At 48.9% G+C, this 9,932-nt stretch overlaps 1 protein-coding gene and 1 long non-coding RNA gene across 3 annotated transcripts in view; one reads left to right on the forward strand and one right to left on the reverse strand.

Annotated features, from left to right (window-relative positions):
- Window positions 1-9,932, forward strand: part of LOC140001171 (uncharacterized) — a 195,418-nt gene that overhangs the window by 35,109 nt on the left and 150,377 nt on the right. The gene's annotated exons all lie outside the window — the stretch shown is intronic.
- LOC140001155 (uncharacterized) lies at window positions 5,241-6,386 on the reverse strand. Its single transcript, XR_011806284.1, has 3 exons — window positions 6,249-6,386; window positions 5,761-5,900; window positions 5,241-5,333 (listed from the first exon to the last, which is right to left on the reverse strand). It is a non-coding gene; the product is annotated as an uncharacterized lncRNA (long non-coding RNA).

Below are 9,932 nucleotides of genomic sequence, written 5' to 3' on the forward strand. Positions count from 1 at the left end.
GTCCTGCGCTGCGGCCGCCGGCCCGGACCCCCCCCGGGCCCCACCCCCCCAAAATTGGACCCCCCCCAAAAAAAATTGGACCCCCTAAAAAGAAATTGGACCCCCCTCATAAAAAATTGGACACCCCCCCATAAGAATCTGACTTCCCCCCAAAAATTTGGACCCCCCCCCAATCGGTAGTGCCCCCCCCTCCAAACTCTGTCTCCCCCCCCCCCGGTTTAGGACTCGCCCCCCTTACCCTACCCCAAATGCCCCCCCCCCAGCTGGGACCCCCCCCAATCTGCCCCCCCCGAATACCCTACCTCCCCCCCCCCCCCGTTCCAGGACCCCCCAAAACGCCCCCCCATAACCTACAGGAGCCCCCCCATCTGTGCCCCCCCCATATGTTTCATGACCCCCCCCCCTCATATTTTGGGACCCCAAAATGCCCCCCCACCCCCCATATGTTGCAGGAAGCACGGGCGAAAGCACGACAGACACCAGCAGAGTCAGATCGTGCTGCTCCCTTTTATTGCCCGAATAGCACAACTTTTATAGTGAACTTTACAGGGGCGGACAATGTTTCACACAAGATTATTTGTCAAAAGCACTCAGACAAACAACTAGAAGAAAACAACCCCACCTGCAAGAAAAGAACCCCCCTTTTGATTAGCAGTCAGGAAAACAACCCCCTTTGTGATTAACGGTCACGTAGACCTTGTCCTTGAGGCCAGCTGCTGGTAACAGTATTTTCTGAGTTTGGTGCTGTGGGAACACTGTCATGGGAACTTCTCATAGTTGCCCTGGTAGCTTGGTTTGCTCAGCTACAGCAAGCCATGGGATTTTTGCTGTTTCAAGAAATCCCTCAACACACATGCAACTAGGCAAAGAAAGTAAGGCTGAAAGCAGGATTGCTACCTTGGACTTTCGAAGAGCCAACTTTGACCTCTTCCGGGACCTGCTTGGGAGTATCTCATAGGATAGGCTGCTCGAAAGCAAGGGTGCTTGTGAGAGCTGGGCTACATTTAAGCAGCACTTCTTCCATGCTCAGGATCGGTGCATCCCAAGGAACAGGAAATCGGGGAAGGGGGGCAGGAAACCTGTGTGGATGAGCAAGGAGCTCATCAATAAGATCAAATGGAAGAGGATGGTCTGTGAAATGTGGAAAAAGGGCCTGTCCTCTTGGGAGGAGTATAGATGTGTTGTCAGGGCCTGCAGGGATGCGACCAGGAAGGCTAAAGCCCACCTAGAGATGAGGCTTGCGAAAGAGATAAAGGATAATAAGAAGGGTTTTTCAAGTATGTAAACGGCAAGAGGAAGACTAGGGATAATGTGGGTCCCTTGCTGAATGAGGGGGGTTTCCTGGTCAAGGGAGACGTTGAGAAGGCAGAGATACTGAATGCTTTCTTTGCGTCAGTCTTTGCTTCAAGGACACTCCCCCGGGACTCCTCGCCCCTGGCAATAGGACAAAGGGTCTGGGAAATGGAGGGCTCCCCCCTGGTGGACGTGGGAGTGGTTCGGGAGCGTCTGTGTGGGCTCAACACACACAAATCCCTGGGTCCCGATGGGATGCATCTGCGTGTGCTAAGGGAGCTGGCAGATGTGATCGCCGAACCGCTCTCTATCATCTTTGAAAGGTCCTGGAGAATGGGTGAGGTGCCTGAAGACTGGAGGATAGCCAAAGTCACTCAGAAGTGACCTCGTAGGCCCTTTCTGTGACATGTTGCTGCTGTTGCCCTATCAACTGCAGAGGCAGAAGTGACCTCACAGTCCCTGCCACAGTCACATTCCTCCTGCTGGGGCAGGAGATCCTGAGGCAGAGTTGAGGTCATCAGAGCATTTCCTCTCATCTCCTCCTTGTCGCCTACAAGCAGATCAAATCCATGGCCCCTCACATTCATCTTTGAATGCCGTGTGACTGCATGGAGTGGGTTTACGTGGCATGGTTTTGGTAGTGGGGGGCCATAGAGGTGGCTTTGGTGAGAAGAATCCAGAAGCTGCCCCACGTTAGATAAGGGCCCCACTGCTGGCCAGAACTGGGCCAATAAGCGACATTCTTTGCACCTCTGTGAGAGCATATTTAAACAGAAGAAAAAAAAAAAAAGGCAAAAAAAAAAAAAAAAGCTGCTGTAGAACAGCAGCTGGGAGAAAGAGAGGAGTGAGAAATAGCCTTGCAGGTGCTAAGATCAGTTATGAAGGAGGGGGAGACGTGCTCCATGTCCCGGAGCAGAAGTCCCCTGCGGCCTGTGATGAGGACCATGGTGAAGCAGGCTGTCCCCCTTCAACCTGTAGAGGAGACCATGGTGGAGCAGGTGGACCTGCACTGACAGAGGTTGTAGTTTGTGGAGGACCCCTGCCAGAGCAGATTCCAGGCCAGACCTGTAACCCGTGGAGAGGAGCCAGCAGGACCAGGTGACCTGGCAGGAGCTGCTGCCCGTGGGGGACCCAGGTTGGAGCAGTTTGCTCCTGAGGGATGGACCCCATGGTCTGGAGCAGTTTTTGATATCTTGCCTCCTGACCTCCCCAGATATGTCCTTGTGTTTGGGGCAGCTTTTCAAACATTGCCATGACCTGCAAGATCCTGTCTCCCTGCATGGGGACGGTCAGTTTCTGAGACAGAAGTGACATCTTAGTGGGATGGAAGGACACAGCATGCTGTAGGCAGGCCCTGCACAGCATGCGTAGCAGCCCTGCACAGCCCCTGAGGGGCCCAGCCCCAGTTCGTGCCCCCCAGCTTGTGCTCCAGAAGGGCTCCCCTAGGTCCTGTGTCACTTTTCCCACCTGGGTCCCTCGGCTATCCAAGGAAACCTTGGAGGCAGTGTCCACCTCTGACTGGAAAACTGAAACCAGCCATGAAAATAGATTGAAGAAACAGTTCAAAGCTGTGCAAAAAAGGATTCTAAGTAATAGCTGAAATAATCTCCCTTGCCAGCATCACCAGCTTTTTTTTTTTTTCTATGAATGTTCACTATTTATTTACACAGTTTTCCATTGACAACACCATGGAGAAGTGCAATAAATCAAATTATGCTTTCTTGAACAATAGTTTTATGCAAACATTTAGGAAAATACATTTTACATAAACACACATTTACCAAAACACATTTCCCAACAATTCTAATGCTTCTTTCTTTTTTTCCTTTTTTTTTTTTTTTTCTCCTCCATTTCTTCTGTCCTTGAAGAGCACTCTGAGGGAGAGTCATTGCATTAAAGATTAATGCATGTTTAAAAGACTGAGATTGAGAAATACGCTCCATGCCATCATGAAGGGAGATAACAAAGAGTGTCAACAGTGTTGGCCCAAGTGCCCATCACTGAGGGATGCTGCTGGTAACTGGCTGAAAGGAGGACTTTGTACCACTGACACCTTGCCCCCAAAAACATCATCCCCTTTTTCAGTCCAAATATCACCAGTGTGGCTAAAGGGAACCCCAGGAAACCATGGCAAAGGCCTTGCTAAAGTGCAGGTTCACCTCGTTCCCTTCTTTCCCCTCCCCTTCTGTTTCAGCAGTTCCTTTGGTTCCTCCAACTGCCTGAAGAAGGCTGTGGCAGGACTTTCCCTATCACATTCCCAGGGTTAGAGGTGACAATTGCAGTTCTGCCAATCCTTTTTCTTGCCCTTCCTGAAGATGCGTTTGATGCCCACATTTTTCAAGTCCCCAGAAATCTTGCTGATCCAAATGCCTGACAGCCCGGTCGAGAAAGGCGGGGTAGTGTGACATAACAGAGAGGGGCATCTGCAATGAACCTATGCAAAAGGGGTTCCAGGAATCTCACAGGGACACTGGGGGTTGTTCCTGGAATCACACAGGGCAATGGCAGGGCTGTGTGAGGTGTCCACATCTGAGCAGACCTCATACACACATGCCTTTAGAGAGAGCTCCTGCAGTCACTGCCAGAGGCTGGGAGACACCTCAGCTGTGGGGTGCCTCGCCCTGCTCTGCCCTCCTCTGAGATACCCCAGGACATGAGGAATGGGCACAGAGACCTCGGTTCAAGGAGGAACGTCCCAGAGCTGCCTTCAGGTGGCTTCGCAGGGGACGTTACTTGGCCTTGTGACGCTATCTGCCCAGCTGGCCTTCATGAGACTTCTAGGAATAGCGGATGGCCTTTGTGCTCCTTCGTGTTCATCTCTCCACACACATATGACGTGCCTGCCAGCACCAGCATTGGGTTTCTCTTTCAATGTCTCCCATGCACATACAGCAGGCCCTGCTCTTCTGGGAAATCGTATCCCTCAAGAAGCAATGAGCAATGGCCTGGCCAGCCATTGCTGAACTTACTACCCACACCTCTGAGCTTGTGATGGCACTCTCCAGAGTATGAAAAATTATTAAAAAGAAAACCTTGTTCCTGCAATGCATTCTGAGTCATATGCAGAAGACAATAGGCTTTTTTTTTTTTTTTTTTTAAATATTAGTTCATCAGTTTCCTCAAGGCATCCTTGAGCTCCTGGTTCCTCATGCTGTAGATGAGTGGGTTCACTGCTGGAGGCACCACTGAGTACAGAACGGATACCACCAGGTCAAGGCATGGCGAAGAGATGGAGGGGGGCTTCAAGTAGGCAACCATGACAGTGCTAACAAACAGGGAGACCACGGCCAGGTGAGGGAGGCATGTGGAAAAGGCTTTGTGCCAGCCCTGCTCAGAGGGCATCCTCAGCACCACCCTGAAGATCTGCACATAGGAAATAACAATGAAAACAAAAGAACCAAAGACTAAGGAAAAACTGAAAACAAGTAGCTCAAATTCCCTGAGGTAGGCATCTGAGCAGGAGAGCTTGAGGATCTGGGGGATTTCACAGAAGAACTGCTCCACAGCATTGCCATGGCAGAGCGGCAGGGAAAATGTGTTGGCCATGTGCAGGACAGCTTGGAGAAAGTCACTGCCCCAGGCAGCTGCTGCCATGGTGGCACAAGCTCTGCTGCCCAGGAGGCTCCCATAGTGCAGGGGCTTGCAGATGGCAACATAGCGGTCATAGGCCATGGCAGTGAGAATTGAAAACTCTGAACCAAAGAAGAAGACGAAAAAGAGAACTTGTGCAGCACAGCCTTGATAGGAGATGGTCCTGGTGTCCCAGAGGGAATTGGCCATGGCTTTGGGGACAGTAATGGAGATGCATCCCAGGTCGAGGAGGGCGAGGTTGAGGAGGAAGAAGTACATGGGGGTGTGGAGGCAGTGGTCGCAGGCTACAGCGCTGAGGATGAGGCCGTTGCCCAGGAGGGCAGCCAGGTAGATGCCCAGGAAGAGCGCAAAGTGCAGGAGCTGCAGCTCACGCGTGTCTGCAAATGGCAGCAGGAGGAACTCGCTCACAGAGCTGCTGTTGGGCATTTTCTGACATTGAACACAGTTGTCTGTTGAAAAAGAGAAGGCAGAATAAAGTTAGAAGAGACTTCTCTGAGGAAAACATTTTGAAAGTCTTAGAGCACTCTCATCCCAAGCCTCTCTCTTTGCAGGAGAATCTTTCTGCAGCTCTACCGCTTGAGTCCCGGATGATTCTTTCTGAGGCTGACACTGGGAGCGGGGATTCCTGTGGGCTCCAGAGGAGTCCTTCCTGCTGTGAAGCATTCAGGAAGCAGGAAAAAGGGGGAAACTGAAGTTCAGTCCATTTATAAGATCCATGAACTTCGCAGTGTTGTTGCAAAGAACACCTCCCTCCAGTATAGAGCAAGGCTGATTTTCTTATGCTGAGTACAACAAGCACACTCTACTGTTTCCCAATATGTAGAGAGCTTAAAGCAGAGAAGCCCCAGTCCCACTGCAGATGGACAGAATCCTCACCTTGTCTGCAAGTGCATGAGCAGGACCTCAGCTTCTCCCTCTTTGCCAGGGCTGCAGAGGCCTCACTCCAGCTGCCCACAGACAGCCAGTCAGCAGCAAGGACATGGCCTTAGTGCAGAGGTGTCTTCTCCTTGTGGCACCTGGAGAACACAAGGATGCCAAGAGAGAGCTGCATCCTGCTGGAGAGCAGCCTGAAGACCAGGAGAACACCCCATGGACAAACATGAATACTCATAAGCTGGACTGTCCCAGCATCCCAGCTCCATCCCTTCAGTGTCTGGAGGAGGCTTAGCACTTGGCTCCTGGCTGTCCAGGGGAAGCTGGGTTATGGCTCTCCATGGACTTTCTGCCAGACGTCCTCACCTCACAGTGCAATCCAGCAGCAGTCTCAAAGCCTACTGCATTGCCCACTGCCCTCCCAGAAACAAGACCCAGGAGGAGACACTTCCAGGACCTGCAGCTGCATGGCCCTGCAGCCAGACACTTACCTTGTCAAGGGCTGTGCAGATTTCTCCTGCAGGCAGCTCTCAGCATCCACCCACTCCCAACTGCCTCCAAGTCCTCTCTCCTTCTCTCCTCTCTTTGTGCCAGCTGCGGTCAGAGCCCCCAACCCTGCTGTGCTGTGCAGTGGAGCTGCTCCTGGGCAGAACTGTCTCTCTGCACCAGATCCCTCTTGCCAGGAGCAAGACTCAAAGAAAAAAGAAAGACTGGATTTGGAGACGTGGCATTTTTCAGGCTCAAGACTGGTGAACTATCCCTGATTAAACTGGTGTTTTTCAGAACTATTTTCCAACCTTTTTGCCATTTGAGTTACTCATTGTTGGAGAAAAATATGTGAATGGCAATACTGTCTAATAAGCAATAAAATGAGAAGAGATAATGTGTTATTCAGACTCTCAAAAACAAATCTGAAAGTTGTTTTTTTGTTTGTTTGTTTTTGTTTTTTTCCCTGATGTTTTGTCTCAGTGCTAAGATGCTTGAAACAGGATCTAATCACATTCCCTGCATGGGTATGATCTTCAATGTTTCTGTTCAGATTTTTTAAAATCGTTGCAAACATCTACTGACAGTATCCATTTAGAACGTTTCTCAGATCTTTCCTGTACTGATAATTATTTGGCAGGGACCAGGACTTGCTACTACAAGACTGTTGTATACTAGGGTGAGACTACTATCAACGGAAGGAGGAATTTGTTGGCTTATCGGAAATCCAGAGGAAACCAGCTGTGAGGCCTACCATTGAACACTGCTCTATGAATGCCAAGCAACATCTAAAATGTTAAAAATAGGCTTCAATCCTTAGAACCATAGGCTTTCAAACCTCAACGTTTGTTCTAATTGTCTTGGTGTGAGAAAGCTACTGATACTCTCATTTCTTGAGTAGTTGCAGGCAGAGAAAGTCTGAGCCTCTTGCCGTGTCATGGGTTTACGTGGCAAGGTTTTGGTGTTAGGGGGCCACAGGCGTGGCTTCTGTGAGAAGGATCTAGAAGCTGCCCCATGTTTGGCAAGGGCCCCACTGCTGGCCAGAGCTGAGCCAGTAAGTGATGTTGTTTTGCGCCTCTGTGAGAGCAGATTTAGGAAAAAAAAAAAACACAACACTGCGCCACACAGCAGCTGGGAGAGTGAGAGGAGTGAGGAACAGCCTTGCAGGCGCCAAAGTCAGTGAGGAAGGAGGGGGAGAGGTGCTCCAGGCACACAGCACAAGTTCCCCTGCGGCCTGTGGTGAGGCCCATGGTGAAGCAGGCTGTCCCCCTGCAGCCCATGGAGTACCACGGTGGAGCAGGGTTCCACGCTGCAGCCCGTGGAGGAGCCCACGCAGGAGCAGGTGACCTGGTAGGAGCTGCTGCCCGTGGGGGACCTGTGCTGGAGCAGTCTGCTCCTGAGGGATGGACCCCATGGTATGAAGCCATGTGGGAGCAGTTCTGGAAGAGCTGCTGCCTGTGGGAAGCCCACGCCAGGTCAGTTCAGCAAGGCCTGCATCCTGTGGGAGGGACCCCACAGCACAGGGGACAAGAGTGATTGAGAAGGAGCGGTGGAGAAGCGCTCTAGACTGACCGAAACCCCCATTCCCCCACTCCCCTGCGCTACTCGGGGGGAGGAGGTGGAAGAGGGTGGATGGGGGGATAGGTGCTTTTGGTTTCTTTCCTTTGTTTCTCGCTTTTCTAGCTGCGTAGGAATAGGCAGTAAGTCTTACTGTCCCCCTATGCTGAGTCTGTTTTACCAGTCACAATAATTACTGCGCGTCCTCCCTGTCCTTATCTCAACCCTTGAGCCCTTTTGCTTGTGTTTTCTCCCTGTTCCTCTTTGAGGAGGGGGAGTGAGAGAGCGGTTGTGGTGGAGCTTGTCTGCCCACCTGAGTAAAATCACCACACTGTGTAAGGAGAAAAGCAAGGCAGAGTACACATACCCACACGTCAGGCGACATAGCAATCCAGCTGGCCATACTGTGACCTGTGATGTTTATGCATGTATCTACTCCTTGCTATTTTTCCCCTAAAATACTGTTCCTTTCAGGGAAAGGATTACATACTGCTTTTTCTGTTTAATCATCAACTTGGTGATGAGCTTGAGACCTTTAGAAGCTACTTAGAGAACCAGAATTTTATATCAAACTTTGACTTAAAAGTTGGACATGCAAAATCTACAGATCCAGAGGCAGATGCAGGGATAAAACTGTATGGAAACTGACTTTTAGATCAATAAAACTCACACATACTTTGTTGTTGTTATTAGTGGTTGTTATTATTAAAAGTCCATGCAATGGCCAGTCGTACAAATTGTCAACTGTCAATTGTAGAAAACTGGAGAGCGGCTAAAACTGAGCCATACAAGGAAGTAAACTTCCAAATAATAAATGCAATTACTTTTTATAAAATGAACTTTTTAATTTAATTTAATTTAATTAATTTATTTATTTTTTAAGAAATAGCTTCCTGAGTCCAATCTCTGTTTGCCAAAATATGGTCTTGAATCTAGGTTCCTCACATTGGTGTGAGTGCCTGCCTGTAATGTGCTGTGGAGGTTGGCTATTAGGCTCTGTGTGTGGCAGCAAGGTCATTTGTGAACCTCATTCACTGCAAACAGGGACATGTCAGAGAAACTATTTAAACATGTATCGTTTCTCTCTTCACACCTAGTCTCTACTTTTCATCTGCAGTCCCTTCTCATCTACTCACATTTTTCTTCCAGCACCAGTAGCAAAACAGATGGGCTCACAGGTCATGGGGAATTTATGGGGAATGCTGTTTCAAACGTGTTACTGGCCACAAGATGCTTCTTTTCCTATTGTTCAGTGAATGGGACTAGATAAAGCACTACACTTCCCTGATACAATTGCAGGTTTTTTTTCTGGCTTCATCCCTGATGAATTACTTGTATTTTGAAAATGTGTTCTTAAAGATATCTCAGATCTTTCCCTGCATTTCCTTTGGTGAAGCTTGATTCTTTTGGGCTACTTTTAATTTATTTAACGTTCAGTAAGGGTCTGATTTTATTTAACATGCACGTGCAACTTACCCCCCCAAGTCTTAATGGCATTGCAACCACTTGTACTGCCCTATATATTTATTGTAATACTCCTCCCAGCTTTCATTGCATTCATCGTGTCTAGTTTATTTCTCGTCACTATATCCACATTACCCTTTTCCTGTGGCCTGAGTGGCTTTTGAGCATATTCTGTAAGGAAGCAATCCTGTATTAGTCTTATAATCATGCTTGCTTGGTAGTTTTTCCCACTAACATTTTCCTAGGAAATGTCTAGGTAATTGAACTCCTCCACTGGATCATTATGCTGGATTCAATACAGACTTCCTTCATCTGTAAAAACATTTCCTGATATGCTTTCTCATCCTCTCCTGAAAGTCTCTGGCAAGGTCCAAGGACTAACTTTTTCCATATCTCATTCTTCAGTTTACTTCCAATAGTCCCTGTTGTGTCAGCCAAAATCCTAGTGTCATTTATTGCTGTTTATTCGGTATTCTCCCTGTACGCAAATTACTCCCTCCCTCATTACTTTTGTTTTACCTCACCCATCTGCAAACTTTATACCTTGGTAATTTTATCTCCCAGTTGATAGCTTGGTTTAACCAAATCTCTGTCATTCCAATGTAATCATAATTTTCCCTCAACATAGGTTTCTAATACAGCAATCTTGTTACATACATGTATGTTTC

This window comes from Anas platyrhynchos, chromosome 38 (genome assembly GCF_047663525.1).
Source record: "Anas platyrhynchos isolate ZD024472 breed Pekin duck chromosome 38, IASCAAS_PekinDuck_T2T, whole genome shotgun sequence".
Classification (NCBI taxonomy): Eukaryota; Metazoa; Chordata; class Aves; order Anseriformes; family Anatidae; genus Anas; species Anas platyrhynchos.